A 19,530-nucleotide genomic window follows, 5' to 3' on the forward strand; every position below is an offset into this window, starting at 1 on the left:
GCCTTGCCTCCCTAATCTTACCTCATTTGCACACACTGTATTTACATTTTTTTATATTGTATTATTGACTGAACATTTGTTTATTCCATGTGTAACTCTGTGTTGTTGTTTGTTTCGCATTGCTTTGCTTTATCTTGACCAGGTCGCAGTTGTAAATGAGAACTTGTTCTCAACTGGCCTACCTGGTTAAATAAAGGTGATTTCTTTTTTGTTTTTCATATATATATCTTCTGATGACAGCTTTACTAGATTGGAAAAGGGCTAGTCTCTTACAAAAACACCTTGACAACAAAATGTGTTAAATATTTATTATGTAGTCAACAATTACAGAATAGAATAGTACACAATGTAAATCAAGTATCATATATCGTGTCTGTGATATTGTAACATAATACTTTAACATACAGTACCTATATCATTGACACTCCCATTTCACAATTTTCCCAAATATTGAGAAATCTCCCTCTGTTATTCCTGGCAGTGTTTGTGCAACAAGGAAAACACATGCCTTTCACATCTCCCAGGTCAACACCTGTAGAATTGTCCAATATGTGGGGACAGGTCCCTATCAGGGAACACCTGACTACACCTATGTGTGTCTAAGCCAGATCAGGTTTGATTGATGAACAGTGGAGGAAATGGTATGCTGCCTGTCATTATCTCACGATCCAACCAAGGAGCATGAATAGAGAAGCGAACTGATCATGTGAAAGACACTCAGCTATTCTATGAAACCAACATAAGTACCCACATGCTGTATTACAAAGCTCTCAGGTTGAGGGTAAGAGGTCATATTAACCAACATAAAGCCCTGAGAGAGAGAACAGGCACCCAATGATAACATCAAAGCATGAGAGCTGAGTTGAACAATGGGATATTGTACTAATCTCTATTCAGAGCCTGAATGTTCTGCCTGCTCATGTAACAAGTGTTGTATTTCATGTCATTTAATTACACAAAATCTGAACAGTTCCCATGCCTGATATTAGTGTACATTCCTTTTGGTGGTGTAAGTGCCTTTTTTAATGTCACACACTTCCTTCTCCTTCTGTGTTCCCCCTCATAAACATCCCCTTCCCCCTTACTGTCACGCCCTGACCTTAGAGATCCTGTTTTTCTCTATGTTTGGTTAGGTCAGGGTGTGACTCGGGTGGGAAAGTCTATGTTTTCAATTTACTTGTGTTTGGCCGTGTGTGGTTCCCAATCAGAGGCAGCTGTCTATCGTTGTCTCTGATTGGGGATCACATATATGTTGTCATTTTCCTTTTCTGTTTTGTGGGATCTTGTTTTTAATTTAGTGTCTGTACCTGATAGAATGGTGAACTTTCGTTTTCATGTTTGTTATTTTGTTTGAATGTTTTTTGAAAATAAAGATCATGAACACCTTCTACACTGCGCTTTGGTCCACTCCTTTCGACGAGAGCCTTGACACTTACCTCTTCCCTGTCTACTCTACACTGTTGTGGGAGAGGAAGGTTACAGTGAAATTGTCCCATTGAAATCATAATCAATCCTTCTTAATATTGAGTTAAACCCCCTCGACCTCTGAATGCTCAGCTATGAAAAGCCAACTGACATTTACTCCTGAGGTACTGACCTGTTGCACCTTTACAACCACTGTGATTATTATTTGAATTTGTTCGTCATTTTTATGAACGTTTGAACATCTTGAAGAACAATCTGGCCTTAATGGCAATGTACTCCTATAATAACCACCCGGCAACCAGAAGAGGACGGCCACCCTTCAAAGCCTGGTCCTCTGTCGTTTTCTACCTAGGTTCCTGCCTTTCTAGGGAGTTTTTCCTAGCCAATGTTCTTCTACATCTGCATTGCTTGCTGTTTTTGATTTTAGGCTGGGTTTCTGTATAAGCACTTTGTGACATCTGCTGATGTAAAAAGGGCTTCATAAATATGTTTGGTTTGATTCTGCTTTCAGAACTAGGTCATCTCAACAACAACAATGTACAGAAATATGAATAATAATAATACAGTACGTACAGTGCCTTGCTGGCACGATCGTTTGTAGAATTAACGGACCAAGGCGCAGTGTGCGTAGAGTTCCACATGTTTCACTTTTTATGGCTGCAGGGGCAGTATTGAGTAGCTTGGATGAAAAGGTGCCCATATCAAACGGCCTGCTCCTCAGTCATAGTTGCTAATATTAGCATATTATTATTAGTATTGGATAGAACACACTCTGAAGTTTCTAAAACTGTTTGAATGATGTCTGTGAGTATAACAGAACTCATATTGGCAGGCAAAATCCTGAGTTGAAATCTAAACAGAAAGTCAGAAATCTGAGCTTGTATGTATTCACCAGAGTCCCCAATGAAATCCCCTTGAGATATGAATGATGTTGCACTGCCTAGGGGTTCCCCTAGATGTCAGCCATCAATAGAAATTATAATGAGGCGTCTATGTTGTTGTGGGAGTGAATGAGAGCAGAATATATCAGCTGTCCATCAAGCAGCCATTTTGTGATCCCACTTTTTCCTCATGGTAGTCACTTGCGTTCCATTGCTCACGAAGACAAGAAAGAATACTCCGGTTGGAACTTTATTGAAGCTATATGTTAAAAACATCCTAATGATTGATTCTGTACTCAGTTTGAAATGTTTCTTCGACCGGTAATATCACTTTTTGAAGTTTTTGTCTGATATAACGCTGACCAGAATTAGCGTTTGGATATGTATAGCAAACGCTTTAACAAAAGAAGGTATTTGGACATAAATAACGGACATTTTCGAACAAAACAAACATTTATTGTGGACCTGGGATTCCTGGAGTGCTTTCTGATGTAGATCATCAAAGGTAAGGGAATATTTATCATGTCATTTCTTGTTTATGTAGACGCCATCTTTGCGGCTGTGGTGTTTTTAAATTGAGCGCTGTCTCAGATTATTGCATGTATTTCTTTTTCCGTAAAGTTTTAAAAAAAATCTGAAACAGCGGTTGCATTAAGGAGAGGTATATCTATAATACCATGTGTATAACTACATTATCATCTACATTTATGATGAGTATTTCTGTTGAATGATGTGGCTATGCAAAATCACTTGATGTTTTTGGAACTAGTGAATCTAACGCGCCAATGTAAACTCCATTTTTTTTTTATATAAATATGAACTTTATCAAACAAAACATGCATGTATTGTGTAACATGAAGTCCTATGAGTGTCATCTGATGAAGATAATTCAAGTTTAGTGATTAATTGTCTTTATTTCTGGTTTTAGACAGCTGCCTCTGATTGGGAACCATACCAAGCCAACCTAGAAATAAAGAAACTAGAATGGCCACCCTAGTGTCACCCCGACCTAACCAAAATAGAGAATAAAGGATCTCTAAGGTCAGGGCGTGACACTTGCAAAGGTATTCATCCCCCTTGGTGTTTTTCCTATATTGTTGCATTACAACCTGTAATTTAAATAGATTTTTATTTGGATTTCATGCAATGGACATACACAAAATAGTCCAAATTGGTGAAGTGAAATAAGAAAACTAGCTTGATAAAAAAATGTAAAACTAAATTTTAACTGAAAAGTGGTGCGTGCATATATATTCACCCCCTTTGCTATGAAGCCCCTAAATCAGATCTGGTGAAACCAATTACCTTCAGAAGTCATAATTACAGAAATAAAATCCCCCTGTGTGCAATCTAAGTGTCACATAATCTGTCACATGATCTCAGTATAGATTCTATATAGTACTTCCGGCGCCGACAGAGATGGCCGCCTCGCTTCGCGTTCCTAGGAAACTATGCAGTATTTAAACATTTTTATGTGTTATTTCTTACATTGTTACCCCAGGAAATCTTAGGTTTTATTACATACAGTCTGGAGGAACTATTGGAAGTAAGAGCAACGTCAACTCACCAACATTACGACCAGGAATACGACTTTCCCGAAGCGGATCCTCTGTTTGGTCCACCACCCAGGACAATAGATAGGATCCCAGCAGGCGACGCAAAACAACGGCGCCGCAGAAGGGGCAGACGGATGCGGCCTTCTGGTCAGGCTCCGTAGACGGGCACACCGCGCACCGCTCCCTAGCATACTACTCGCCAATGTCCAGTCTCTTGACAACAAGGTAGACGAAATCCGAGCAAGTGTTGCCTTCCAGAGAGACATCAGAGATTTTAATGTTCTTTGTTTCACGGAAACATGGCTCACTCGGCATACGTCATCAGTAGGTACAGCCACCTGGTTTCATCATGCATCGCACTGACAGAAACAATCATCTCTCTGGTAAGAAGAGGGGCGGGGTGTATGCCTTATGACTAACGAGATGTGGTGTGATCATAACAACATACAGGAACTCAAGTCCTTTTGTTCACCTGACCTAGATTTCCTTACAATCAAATGCCGACCGCATTCGCTACCAAGAGAAATCATCTTCGATCATAATCACAGTCGTGTATATTCCCCCCAAGCAGACACATCGATGGCCCTGAACGAACTTCATTTGACTCTATGTAAACTGGAAACCACATATCCTGAGGCTACATTTATTGTAGCTGTGGATTTTAACTGGGCTAGTCTGAAAACAAGGCTCCATAAATTTTATCAGCATATCGAATGCGAGACCCGGGCTGGCAAAACCCTGGATCATTGTTATTCTAACTTCCGCGATGCAAATAAAGCCTTGCCCCGCCCTCCTTTCGGAAAATCTGACCACGACTCCATTTTGTTGCTCCTAGCCTATAGACAGAAACTTAAACAGGAAGCGCCCGTGCTCAGGTCTGTTCAACGCTGGTCCGACCAATCGGATTCCACGCTTCAAGATTGCTTCGCTCACGTGGACTGGGATATGTTCCGCATAGCAGCGGACAATAACTGATGAATACGCTGAACGCTGATTCGGTGAGCAAGTGTATTAGCAAGTGCATCGGTGATGTTGTAACTATTAAAACATTCCACAACCAGAAACCGTGGATTGATGGCAGCATTCGTGCAAAACTGAAAGCGCGAACCACTGCTTTTAAGCAGGGCAAGGTGACAGGTGCTGAATACAAACAGTGTTGCTATTCCCTCCACAAGGCAATCAAACAAGCTAAGTGTCAGTATAGAGACTAAGTAGAGTCGCAATTCAACGGCTCAGACACAAGAGGTATGTGGCAGGGTCTACAGTCAATCACAGACTACAAAAGGAAAACCAGCCCCATCGTGGTCCACGATGTCTTGCTCGACAGACAGACTAAACAACTTCTTTACTCGCTTTGAGGACAATACAGTGCCACTGACACAGCCCGCTACCAAAACCTGCGTGCTCTCCTTCACTGCAGCCAACGGGAGTAAAACATTTAAACGTGTTAGGGCTTTGAGAGACTAGTCAAGGACCAGATCACCTCCACCCAACCTGACACACTAGACCCACTCCAATTTGCTTACCGCCCCAATAGGTCCACAGACGACACAATCCCAATCACACTGCACACTGCCCTAACCCATCTAGACAAGAGGAATACCTATGTGAGAATGCTGTTCATCGACTCCAGCTCAGCATTTAACACCATAGTACCCTCCAAACTCGTCATCAAGCTCGAGACCCTGGGCCTCGACCCCGCTCTGTGCAACAGGGTCCTGGACTTCCTGACGGGCCGCCCCCAGGTGGTGAGGGTAGGTAACAACATCTCCACCCTGCTGATCCTCAACTGGGCCCCCACAGGGTGCGTTCTCAGCCTGTACTACCTCTTCACTCATGACTGAATGGCCATGCACGCCTCCAACTCAATCATCAAGTTTGCAGACGACACTACAGCGGTAGGCTTGATTACCAACAACAACGATGAGACGGCCTACAGTGAGGGCCCTCAGAGTGTGGAGTTATGAAAAAACCTCACACTCAATGTCAACAAAACAAAGGAGAGGATTGTGGACTTCAGGAAACAGCAGAGGGAGCATCCACATCGACAGGACAGTAGTGGAGAAGGTGGAAAGTTTTAAGTTCCTCGGCGTACACATCACGGACAAACTGAAATGGTCCACCCAAACAGACAGCATGGTGAAGAAGGCGCAACAGCGTTTCTTCAACCTGAGGAGGCTGAAGAAATTCGGCTTGTCAGCAAAAACACTCTCAAACTTTTACAGATGCACAATCGAGAGCACCGTGTCGGGCTGTATCACCGCCTGGTACGCCAACTGCTCCGCCCACAACCGTAAGGCTCTCCAGAGGGTAGTGTGGTCTGCACAACGCATCACCGGGAGCAAACTACCTGCCCTTCAGGACACCTACACCACCCAATGCCACAGGAAAGCCAAAAAGATCATCAAGGACAACAACCACCCGAGCCACTGCCTGTTCACCCCGCTATCATCCAGAAGGCGAGGTCAGTACAGGTGCATCAAAGCGGGGACCGAGAGACTGAAAAACAGCTTCTATCTCAAGGCCATCAGACATGCCATCACTGACATTGAGTGGCTACTGCCAACATACTGACTCATCTCTAGCCACTTTAATAATGAAAACATTTATTACATAAATGTATCACTAGCCACTTTAAACAATGTCACTTTATTTAATGTTTACATAACCTACATTACTCATCTCATATGTACAGTGGGGCAAAAAAGTATTTGTAATTTTCATCATAGGTACACTTCAACTATGACTGACAAAATGAGAAAGAAAATCCAGAAAATCACATTGTAGGATTTTTAATGAATTTATTTGCAAATTATGGTGGAAAGTGTACCTATGATGAAAATTACAGGCCTCTCTCATCTTAAGTGGGAGAACTTGCACAGTTGGTGACTGACTAAATACTTTTTTGCCCCACTGTATATACTGTACTCTATACCATCTACTGCATCTTGGCTATGCCATTCGGCCATCGCTCATTCATATATTTTTATGCACATATTCTTATTCATTCCTTTACACTTGTGTGTTTAAGGTAGTTGTTGTGTAACTGTTAGGTTAGATTACTTGTTAGATATTACTGCATGGTCGGAACTAGAAGCACAAGCATTTCGCTACCCTCGCAATAACATCTGCTAACCATGTGTAAATGACAAATAACATTTGATTTGATTCACCTGTTCTGAAATGCCTGAGAGTCTGCAACATCACTAAACAAGGGGTACCACAAAGCAAGCTGCACCATGAAGACCAATGAGATCTCCAAACGGGTCAGGGACAAAGTTAGGGAGAAGTAAAGATCAGGGTTGGGTTATCAAAAAAAAATATCCCAAACTTTGAACATCCCATGGAGCAACATTAAATCTATTCTTTAAAAATTGAAAGAAAATGGCACCACAACAAACCTGCCAATAGAGTGCTGCCCACCAAAACTCACAGACCAAGCAAGGAGGGCATTAATCAGAAGCCACAAAGAGACCAAAGATAACCTTGAAGGAGCTGCAAAGATCCACAGCGGAGATTGGAGTATCTGTCCATAGGACCACTTTAAGCCGTACACTCCACAGAGCTGGGCTTTACAGAAGTGGCCAGAAAAAAGCCATTGATTAAAGAAAAAAAATAAGGAAACATGTTTGGTGTTTGCCTAAAGGCATGTGGGAGACTCTCCAAACCATATGGAAGAAGGTACTCTGGTCAGATGAGACTAAAATGTAGCCTTTTGGGCATCAAGGAAAATGCTATGTCTAACACCTCTCATCACCCCGAAATCACTTTCCCCACAGTGAAGCATGGTGGTGGCAGCATCATGCTGTGGGGATGTTTTTCATCGGCAGGGACTGGGAAACTGGTCAGAATTGAAGGAATGATGGATGGGCGCTAAATACAAGGAGATTCTTGAGGGAAACCTGTTTCAGTCTTCCAGAGATTTGAGACAGGGACAGCGGTTCATCTTCCAGCAGGACAATGATCCTAAGCAACGCTCGAGTGGTATAAGCGGAAACATTTAAATGTCTTGGAATGGCCTAGTCAAAGCCCAGACCTAATCCAATTGAGCATCTGTGGTATGACTTAAAGACTGCTGTACACGAGCGGAACCCATCCAACTTGAATAGCTGGAGCAGTTTTGCCTTGACGAATGGGCAAAAATCCCAGAGCCTAGATGTGCCAAGCTTATAGAGACATACCTCAAGAGACTTGCAGCTGTAATAGCTGCAAAAGTAGGTTCTACAAAGTATTCACTTTTGGGGGGGGGGGGGGGGGGGGGGGTGAATAGTTATGCACGCTCAAGTTTTCTGTTTTTATGTCTTATTTCTTATTTGTTTCACAATAAAACATTTTCTTAATCTTCAAAGTGGTAGGCATGTTGTGTAACTCAAATGATACAAACCCCCCAAAAATCCATTTTAATTCCAGGTTGTAAGTCAACAAAGTAGGTCAAATGCCAAGGGGGTGAATACTTTCACAAGCCACTTTATTGAAAACCAGAAAATATTACATAGAAAGTATGAATATGTTGGTTTGTTATTTATCCCATCATTATCCACTGCATGTGAATGATAAACATAATTCACTGGAAACTTCCAATTACTCAACTATCATTATGCCATAACAGAGGAAACTTTATTATGGAAATGAGTAATGAGCATTCTTTTTGGACAGGACTAAATTTCTAAATGTTAGTTCCTGTTTTATTGTTCATTCTGAATGTGAACCTGGCCTCATTCAACGTTCTCCTAAATCCTGCAAATCTGCTGTTGTCCAATAGCGCCCCCTCTAGGGATCCAGGAGTAACAGCAGTCCCATACAGATGACCAGCAGAAGAAACAACAGGTCTCATATAAAGTGCGCCCCTTCAACAACCAGGTGTAGTGCATCCTAGGATGCGGTTGGAGGTGCAGGTGAAGGTTGTCTTGAATTCAGCTCTCACCCGACCCACATAGGACAGGCCTGTTAAATCAGGTCAACTTTCCAGGGAGATTGATTTACTATACACTTCATTGTTACAGCATAATAACCACTGTTGCAATGTCATAACAAAATAGCAAACATATAACACACTGCCAAATACTATGTTACTAAACATATAGTAAAATGTGGCTCTCTATAATTGGGAGTTAATATAATTGTTTTGGTAGTAATGGTAAGAGATTAGAGGTAGTGTTTAATGGTTTTAGGTAGTTGGATACTGACTTGGATAAGGAGATTATAACGTCCGGGGTGTAGTGGGTGAGAAGTCAGGAGCAGGAAGCAGAGAGTTCAGGGTAGTGCTAATACCTTTTAATGCACAAAAACGGTGAACATACGCCAACCCCACGAAACAAATGCCCCAAACACGGGACTTAAACAGTCCAGCAAAACCCAAGAACATGGGCAAACCGAGACACACAGACGTGTACACACGTACACCAAACAATCCCGCACAACCAGCAGGCCCATAAATAAAGCCCAACCAATCAGCCTAAAACAAACACAGGTGAAACGAATAAACAGAAAAGGGGAAAAGGGATCAGTGGCAGCTAGTAGGCCAGTGACGACAACCGCCGAGTGCCACCCGAACAGGAAGGGGAACTACCTTCGGTAGAAGTTGTGACAGAGATGCTGTTGAGACACTGGTAGGATCAAGGCCCCCCAGAGAGAGAGCGAGTGAGAGAGATCAATCGAGAGCCAGAGAGAGAGAAAAAGCATATATATATATATATATATATATACATACATACATACATACAGTGGGGCAAAAAAGTATTTAGTCAGCCACCAATTGTGCAAGTTCTCCCACCTAAAAAGATGAGAGGCCTGTAATTTTCATCATAGGTACACTTCAACTAAGACAGACGAAATGAGGGAAGAAAATCCAGAAAATCACATTGTAGGATTTTTAATGAATTTATTTGCAAATTATGGTGGAAAATAAGTAATGATGCCATGCAAAACCATCCATTAGATGTCACCAGTGCTCTTTTGTAACGGTGGCTTATACAGTGCTCTGCATGCTAACTTTACCTTGTCACCAATACCCAGTTTTCCCCTCCAAGGAGTGTCTTTTCTATTCTTCAATTTATCTTTATTCAAAACATTGACACACCGCCTATATAAGTCTTTCCTATTCACCTCATCCAAACCCACCTCTTCCAACCCTCTCAAATTCAGTAATGTGTCACACCCTGACCGTAGAGATCTTTTTATTCTCTATGTTTGGTTGGTCAGGGTGTGACTCAGGTGGGAAACTCTATGTTCTATGTTTTGGCCGGGTATGGTTCTCAATCGACGATGACGATCGTGACATATCAAATCAAATCAAATTTTATTTGTCACATACACATGGTTAGCAGATGTTAATGCGAGTGTAGCGAAATGCTTGTGCTTCTAGTTCCGACAATGCAGTAATAACCAACAAGTAATCTAGCTAACAATTCCAAAACTACTACCTTATAGACACAAGTGTAAGGGGATAAAGAATATGTACATAAAGATATATGAATGAGTGATGGTACAGAGCAGCATAGGCAAGATACAGTAGATGGTATTGAGTGCAGTGGCAAAGTGGCATAGTTAAAGTGGCTAGTGATACATGTATTACATAAAGATGCAGTAGATGATATAGAATACAGTATATACATATACATATGAGATTAATAATGTAGGGTATGTAACATTATATTAGGTAGCATTGTTTAAAGTGGCTAGTGATATATTTTACATCATTTCCCATCAATTCCCATTATTAAAGTGGCTGGAGTTGAGTCAGTGTGTTGGCAGCAGCCACTCAATGTTAGTGGTGGCTGTTTAACAGTCTGATGGCCTTTCTTTCTGACTCTGGGATATTGGGTGTAATCCCCAGTCTTGGAAATTGTACTTTTCATCTTGTACCTTCTTCTTGTGATTATTAAGCATAAGCCACTCTTCTACTGACAGAGCCTTCCTGCAGCTTCCCGACAATTCTTTCCGACCTGACCCCCAAATGTTTAGCCACCCGTCCTCCATCCATTAAACAGATTCCTTTTTACCCCCTTAATAATTCATGCAGTGGGCTAAATCAGGTGTTTCTTGGTGGTCTTAAACAAATCTACTGTGAAGCAAAAGCGCACAATTTACACAAATGCTTATTGACTTAAAAATAGACACCAGTAACATGTCAGATATAGTTTAAATATATTCATTTTTGAGTTTGCAACCAAACATGCCACTTTAAATACATCACAGAAGACTAAAATGTTACAAAATGCCAATTGAACTGTACACTGAGATGCTCAGTTGGTCAATATTCCACCTCGAGTGATTCCCCAACATCTTGTCAACATGTCCCCCAAAAATGGAACAGATATCTCATACCAATCCATCTTTATAGACATTTGTCTTTAACAAGGTCTGGAGGCCCCTATAGTGTCCAATAATCTCTCCAGAATGTCAAATATTTTAAGCATCTTTATTTCCATGCATATAACTAGTCAACAATTATTTTTATGACCAAATTCACATTCTTTAGTGTAGATAAAAAAAAACTATGATTTCATGACTGTTTGGTATTAGATCCCTGAATGGTCAAAAAAATCTCTTCAAATAGAAGTATGTTTGTAGCACAAAATATCACTTTCACTTTCTCATCGTGTCACAAGCTGACAGGCTCCCAGAGGCAGGACCATAAAATGGCCCAGCACACTCAACTGCCCCTCCCCTCTACAACAGCCAACAGCCCAGAACAGCATGAAGACAGAACATCTAAAAGATCATCTGGGAATCTTTCCTTCCTCATGGAGATTTTTGAAGGTGAGTTGAATATTCAATGTGATGTTTGTATATAGACATATATTATTTAAGAATGATATGTCTTAAATTGTTTTCATTGACAAGTATGTTTTTTTTAAATCAAGGCTATTTATCCATTGAACCATTGTTTTTATTTATTTGTTTGTAAACAATAGCTTCGGCCCTCTTAGGGTCTATTTGACCCTCTTATTATATCAAACCTCTCAGACTAGAAAGTATTATTAGAAAGTATGATTAGAAACCATGTCCAACTGTGTTCAAACTGTGATTGGAAACGATAATTAGAAACTTTGACAAACTATGATAAACTATGAACAACTATGAAGACATGTCTGTGTGTGTGAGTGATGATCTATTATTTAATTGTATAATATTACTCTCTCTCTCTCTCAATGTATACCAATTCACTCAATCATTTTTAAGGTGTCTAGTATTGCTATGTGCATTTGCAATTACTCAACTTTGTTCAGTGTGGTCATAGAATGAGTAAACATGTTGACGGCAACAATAGTGACCATCCAGGTGTACACATACTGATACACATACATAGTTCTTGTTCTACCTGACGTTCTACTCTGTTCTTTCTTTTAGTCACACTTTGAGTCAAGTTCTGGATATGTTGGATCTAGGTGACTGCCCAGACAAGGCGTGCAACAGTGCAGTTATCCCTCAAAATGAGAAAAATGCTGTCCCCGGTGATTGTGATAGCGATGGGTCAGATATGGACTATGAGGGGGAGACAGGCCATTTGCCTGCCAGGATTTTGAATGCATATGCTGAACCTATGCAAACAGATCATGACAGGAACAACGTTATCAGTGATGATGACCCACCCATCACCACCACCACCTCCCCCATCCACCACCCTCCCTCCCCCACCACCTCCACTGTTGATAATGAAGCGCCAACCGCCACTACCCGCCAGAGGGTCCAGTCAGAAGAGCCAAGGGCAAAGCTGCATGTGGTCAAAAATAAAGATTGAGTGTTCAAATGATCGAAGAGGCCTGCCACCGCTGTGATTCCAAAACACATAGTATTCAGCCCAAATGCTGCAGAATGTGCAAAACAAAGCTGCTCTCAACCCAATGGATGTTTTCCTACTAATGTATCCATCCACTCTAACTTTGCAACTCTAAAACTACTTCCAGCCTGGACAGTAAAAACACAATAATGCTGTGGAAAAGTAACAGCAGCAGACTGTATTTTGTATTGCATGAATACTTCTAATTGAAACATGCGCATGCAAAAACATACAGGAGCACTATAAAATAAAATGCATTGCAGAACGTATGCATTTACAGACAGCTACAGTGGACAAGTCAACTTTGGCAGCACATGTGAATGTGTCCCTCGTTATTTTTGTGGCCAGTGGGCCTACTCAAAGTATACTTTATTATTTTTGACAAGCAGGATACCTTTAGCTCAGATTATAAAAGACATGAATCAGCATTAATGCATTATGCAGAGGATTGTCTGCTGTCTATGGTTAGATCCCATCCCAAGTGCATATTCCTAGCATATTCCTTCTCAAAACCCATCAGATGAGAAAGCCAGATGTCCCTCCCCTCTGACCTTTTTCTATAATTGGTTTTGAGAAGGAGCGAGAACGCGAGTATACAATTCTCTCCCGGTAAAATGGACCGAATAAAATGAACCTGTGAATAAAATACTGTACATAGTCACTTATATTAAAATCTAATAATAGATTATTTATTTACTTGTTTTAGTTTGTGTACTACTGATTGAGACAGTGATATTGTCCAACAAGAAGTATACTTATAGAATATTTGAATTCACTTTGCAACATGATTTGTCAAGGTACACCTGATCATCTTATTTTTAATTTCCAGTTTGCATCTTTTAAATGTACATACAGTATTACAATATTGTTAAGTACTGATCGCAACGGGATTAAGTACACTTTTTCCATGACAGCAAATTACAAATGCAAATGACGGCTTTAGCTTGTTATTGCAGTCAATCAAAACATCAACAACGCTGGATTTCAAGCAAGTAGAACATCAAATAAAATCAAATGTTATTTGTCACATGCGCCAAATACATCAAGTGTAGACCTTACAGTGAAATACTTACTTACAAGCCTTTAACCAATAATGCAGTTTTTTTTAAATAAAAGTAACAAATAATTGAAGAGCAGCAGTAAAATAGCAAGGCTATATACAGGGGGTACCGGTACAGAGTCATGGCACAGAGGGCACATTTACAAGATTTTCAGTTCCTCTCTCTGTTTCTATACAGTGCCTTGCGAAAGTATTCGGCCCCCTTGAACTTTGCGACCTTTTGCCACATTTCAGGCTTCAAACATAAAGATATAAAACTGTATTTTTTTATGAAGAATCAACAACAAGTTGGACACAATCATGAAGTGGAACAACATTTATTGGATATTTCAAACTTTTTTAAAAAATCAAAAACTGAAAAATTGGGCGTGCAAAATTATTCAGCCCCCTTAAGTTAATACTTTGTAGCGCCACCTTTTGCTGCGATTACAGCTGTAAGTCGCTTGGGGTATGTCTCTATCAGTTTTGCACATCGAGAGACTGAAATTTTTTCCCATTCCTCCTTGCAAAACAGCTCGAGCTCAGTGAGGTTGGATGGAGAGCATTTGTGAACAGCAGTTTTCAGTTCTTTCCACAGATTCTCGATTGGATTCAGGTCTGGACTTTGACTTGGCCATTCTAACACCTGGATATGTTTATTTTTGAACCATTCCATTGTAGATTTTGCTTTATGTTTTGGATCATTGTCTTGTTGGAAGACAAATCTCTGTCCCAGTCTCAGGTCTTTTGCAGACTCCATCAGGTTTTCTTCCAGAATGGTCATGTGTTTGGCTCCATCCATCTTCCCATCAATTTTAACCATCTTAACTGTCCCTGCTGAAGAAAAGCAGGCCCAAACCATGATGCTGCCACCACCATGTTTGACAGTGGGGATGGTGTGTTCAACTGTGTTTCTTTTACGCCAAACATAACGTTTTGCATTGTTGCCAAAAAGTTCAATTTTTGGTTTCATCTGACCAGAGCACCTTCTTCCACATGTTTGGTGTGTCTCCCAGGTGGCTTGTGGCAAACTTTAAACAACACTTTTTATGGATATCTTTAAGAAATGGCTTTCTTCTTGCCACTCTTCCATAAAGGCCAGATTTGTGCAATATACGACTGATTGTTGTCCTATGGACAGAGTCTCCCACCTCAGCTGTAGATCTCTGCAGTTCATCCAGAGTGATCATGGGCCTCTTGGCTGCATCTCTGATCAGTCTTCTCCTTGTATGAGCTGAAAGTTTAGAGGGACGGCCAGGTCTTGGTAGATTTGCAGTGGTCTGATACTCCTTCCATTTCAATATTATCGCTTGCACAGTGCTCCTTGGGATGTTTAAAGCTTGGGAAATCTTTTTGTATCCAAATCCGGCTTTAAACTTCTTCACAACAGTATCTCGGACCTGCCTGGTGTGTTCCTTGTTCTTCATGATGCTCTCTGTGCTTTTAACGGACCTCAGAGACTATCACAGTGCAGGTGCATTTATACGGAGACTTGATTACACACAGGTGGATTGTATTTATCATCATTAGTCATTTTAGGTCAACATTGGATCATTCAGAGATCCTCACTGAACTTCTGGAGAGAGTTTGCTGCACTGAAAGTAAAGGGGCTGAATAATTTTGCACGCCCAATTTTTCAGTTTTTGATTTGTTAAAAAAGTTTGACATATCCAATAAATGTCATTCCACTTGATGATTGTGTCCCACTTGTTGTTGATTCTTCACAAAAAAATACAGTTTAAATCTTTATGTTTGAAGCCTGAAATGTGGCAAAAGGTCGCAAAGTTCAAGGGGGCCGAATACTTTCGCAAGGCACTGTATGTGTGGGTATGCATGATGTCAGTACTTTCATTACATTGAACTTTGTTTAATGTCCTGGAAACAGGCTGCTGCCAGGGCAAAGTGTGTCCTCTAACCCTTTCCTTAAGTGATTAAGTAATAGGTCTAACATGTCGGTGTATTGCTGATTTGAGACAGTGATATTTACCAACAAGAAGCATACTTTAACTTTGCAACATGATTTATCAGCGTATGTCTGATCATCTTATTTCCATTTTCCTCTGCATCTTTTAAATATACATACAGTAATACAATATTATTTAGTACATAATAGGATTAAATTCGTTTTTTTCCATGAGCAAATTACAAAAGCCCACCAAAAATGAATTAAGCTTATCATAGCAATCAATCAAAGCATAGACAATGCTAGATGCAAGCAAGTAGAAAATCATGGCTGCTGCTAGGGCAAAGTGTGTCCTATAACCCTTTCCTTAAGGCATTAAGTAATAGTTATCATCATCTGTCAGTGGCTGATTGAAGTATTCCTCCCTCCCCCCATCCTCCTCTTCAAACCTGCTGCCCCCGCTCCTCAGTGCCCTCCTTAGATGGTTCCAAAACAGTTCCTGGGCCTTGACCGGGTCAGTGCAGTCTGACCCCGGCCACTGCAAGTAGGTCTTCTTCAACATGACCTTTCTCATACGGTGGTAAGCCGACAGCTGTCTTTCAGGGATGGGCTCCAGGAAGATGAGCAGGAGCACGTCCCGGAGCTCGTGGAAGAGCCTGTAGCTGGCCAGCTGGATCTCCAGGGAGCACCACTCGCTGCACAGGAAATGCCTACTAACCACGCAGATGGTCTTGCGGCTGCTGTACACGGTGGAGACGATGTTGTCCACGATGTTGCGGCCCAGCTCAAAGTCACGGTGGCGCAGGCACAGCCAGAAAGAGGCTCCGTTGCCCTCCAGGTTTGGAAGTAGCTGGTCAAGTACCCAGGGCTCGTCCGCTGAGTTATAGGAGATGAAAGCATCGTATTTGCAGTGCTCCTCTTTCTCCCTCAGCCTGCGCCAGTGTTGGCCGAACCAGGAGCGGAACACATAATAGCTATACTTCAGTTTCCAATACAGCTTGGTGTAGAGAAGTGGAATTATAGTCAGCAGTAAAATCACAGTGGTTGTAGTAGCAAAAAGGTACTCTCCCAGGTCCAGGTAGCAAACATTGGTGTCAAAGTTGTAAAAGCTTTTTTGGAGTTTTTTTTTATCTTGGCACTGTAGACTGTATTGTAAGACTAACTGGACTCTCTGGTTAGTCAAAGTCCAGTTCTGCAGGTCACTATTGAGGCAGGTGCAACTAAGAGGAATGTTGCGCAGGTCCAGGTAGCGCAGTTTAGGGAGAGCCTCCAGCACATTCACATCTAAGGATTGCATTACGTTTTGGTTGAGAAGCAAGATCTGCAGCTCTGTCAGATTCCCAAAAACCTCCTTTGAGAAGGACTGGATGCCCATGTTCCTTGCACTGAGCTTGCTCAATTTCCGCAGATTTTTGAAGATGCCCGACTGCAGCTGCATCACCCCGGCACAGGAGTTGTCCAAGGAGAGGAAAGTCAACTTGGTCAGATTGTCAAAAGTGTACGCTGCGAGTTGTAGGGTCTTCACATTTGGTGTGTGGTGGAAAGCAAAAGAGTGCAATTGTAATGGTAGCTCAGATCTGTCAGATTTGCGACCGAGAGGTTCTGTCTGTTGCAGGACATTATGGAGGTGAGGTGCTTTTTTTCTTTGGTGAACTTCTTGATTTGATCCTGTTCTTTGAGAAAGTGGAGGCATCTTACCTTCCTCAACTGGTTGAAGAAAAGATCCAATAAACCTCTGATTGTTGGACAGTTGGAAAGTGTGTTCTTCCGCAATGACGGTATCCCATTGGTACCCAGACACAGCGCTTTAAAAATGTAACCTTTGTACTCAAAAGGCTGCATAACTCCATGAGCAGATTGTCAGTCTTCAACCCCATACCAGAGAAGTCTATGTTCCCAGCTCTAACATTGCTGATGTTCAAAAGCTCTGGCACTGTGACATTGGTTGAATGCAAACGCATGTAGTTTAGCTTCCACAAGTCCACACCTTGGAAAGCCCTTGAAGGGAAGCTGGTCATTGTAGGAGAGATCCAGTAGTAGTATATGGCTATGGAAGCCCCACTCACATGCTAACGTGGCCAGTTACAGAGATAGAGGGTGGTGAGGGACTCTGGTAGGTCTGTATGGTTATAATGCTGGATGGACGTTAGATTGTTATTGCACATATCTAGTTTTGTCAGCTTCAGTAAGTGAGTCACAGATTCTGCCACCGCAGAGAAGTTGTTCAGGTATTTCTGCTGTAATATGATTGTAGAGTGAGGAGAAAATAAGTGGAGGGAGCATAATCAGTGAGTTATTATTTAGTGACAGGTTGACAAGTTTCTTGAGGTCCTGAAATACAGAGGAGCTGAGATTTGATATTTTTTTTCAAGGACATGTTTAGGCTCTTCAGTTGGATCAGATTTTGGGATGTCTGGTTGTCTATGGTCTCCAAATGGTTATTGTCAATCTGAAGCGTCCTGAGGTTTGGAAGATGGTCGAAGGTATTTACATTACATCTTTTAGCCCGGCCATGTCTGACTTGTGCAGCAGGAAAGGGAAAAGGTGAGTAATGTTCTACATCTAGTCTGAACTCTTTCCAATGAGAATCTTGTCCTTTAATTAAAAGCACATTACCATCATTTTAATTCAGTTCCAGGAATTGTTTGCATTGGGAAAATAAATGTGTTATTTTTGTTTCTTCAAATGAGTTAGACTCTTATATTCTCCATAGGTATGCATGCCAATAAGCCAGCTCAATTGGGAAGGGAAAAACACATTTGAGTGACTTTACAATACATTTCTCAGTGACTTCATTGGAAAATAAAAAAAATAACTGTGCCATTGTTAATTGTTAGTTCTCTTACGGCTTTATGTTCCTCTTTTCCATTAGGTATTTTCCTTCACCATATCATGATACACCTCAACCTTATGGTGGCATTTTTCTGCTTTACCAAATGAGGAGAGTTACAAACTACACACCAGTCAGAGTTACACTTAAACTGCATCTTTTTATTAAGAGCTTTGCAATAGCCCTTTTTGCCTTTCAATGACATGCTATCTCTAATGAACCATTGAAAAGTGAATACAGAAAAGTACAAAGATATTTTATAGCCAAGACACACCCCTCTCAACTTACATGATGAACCACAGATCTTAGGAACAATTCACAAAGGTTAGAATTTGTGTGAAAGATATCTATAATACATAGACAGTTACTGCTGTGTCAACAGTTCTCATTGTAAAGACCAGTGTCTGGCCATCTCCTACACCAAACTGGAACCCGTCTCACCCTGGTACGGTATAGCACAAAAACATGACCTTTACTATCTGGAATGTTCTTTAGGCTTTATTACCCAAAGACATCGTAAATCTCCTCTGTCAGTGTTATCTCATAGAGGCCCATCCTCAGTAGAACACACACACAATAGTTAACAGAATACTCTATTCTGTCGAATAAAACAACCATTCTAATGCAATACAAAGATTATAATCTTACAAGCACTATAGCATAATGTTGCAATTTTCCACGACAACCTCCCCTCAGACATCTCCCAATGATGTATTTGTAAATTGGACAATTGAACATAGCCTGGTTCCTCTCTAGGTTTCTTCCTAGGTTTTGGCCTTTCTAGGGAGTTTTTCCTAGCCACCATGCTTCTACACCTGCATTGCTTGCTGTTTGGGGTTTTAGGCTGGGTTTCTGTACAGCACTTTGAGATATCAGCTGATGTACGAAGGGCTATATAAATACATTTGATTTGATTTGAAATAATTGTTTTTTTTGTTATTGTTTTATGGACAGTGATAGTCGAAGATATAGAGGGGAAGCAGATACAGAGGGAGACAGAGAGGACGGGTTGAGAGGGAATTGTTTCCACATCACCAGGTGTATACAGTGAGAGACAGAATAACAACAAAGAAATCCAGAAAAACGTATGTCAAAAATGTTATACATTGATTTG

The 19,530-nt window shown here is 41.1% G+C and overlaps 1 pseudogene; it reads right to left on the reverse strand.

Annotated features, from left to right (window-relative positions):
* Positions 1-15,953: 15,953 nt before the first annotated feature.
* Positions 15,954-18,209, reverse strand: LOC110534450 (annotated as a pseudogene).
* Between the last annotated feature and the right edge of the window lie 1,321 nt (positions 18,210-19,530).

Source organism: Oncorhynchus mykiss, chromosome 2 (genome assembly GCF_013265735.2).
Source record: "Oncorhynchus mykiss isolate Arlee chromosome 2, USDA_OmykA_1.1, whole genome shotgun sequence".
Classification (NCBI taxonomy): Eukaryota; Metazoa; Chordata; class Actinopteri; order Salmoniformes; family Salmonidae; genus Oncorhynchus; species Oncorhynchus mykiss.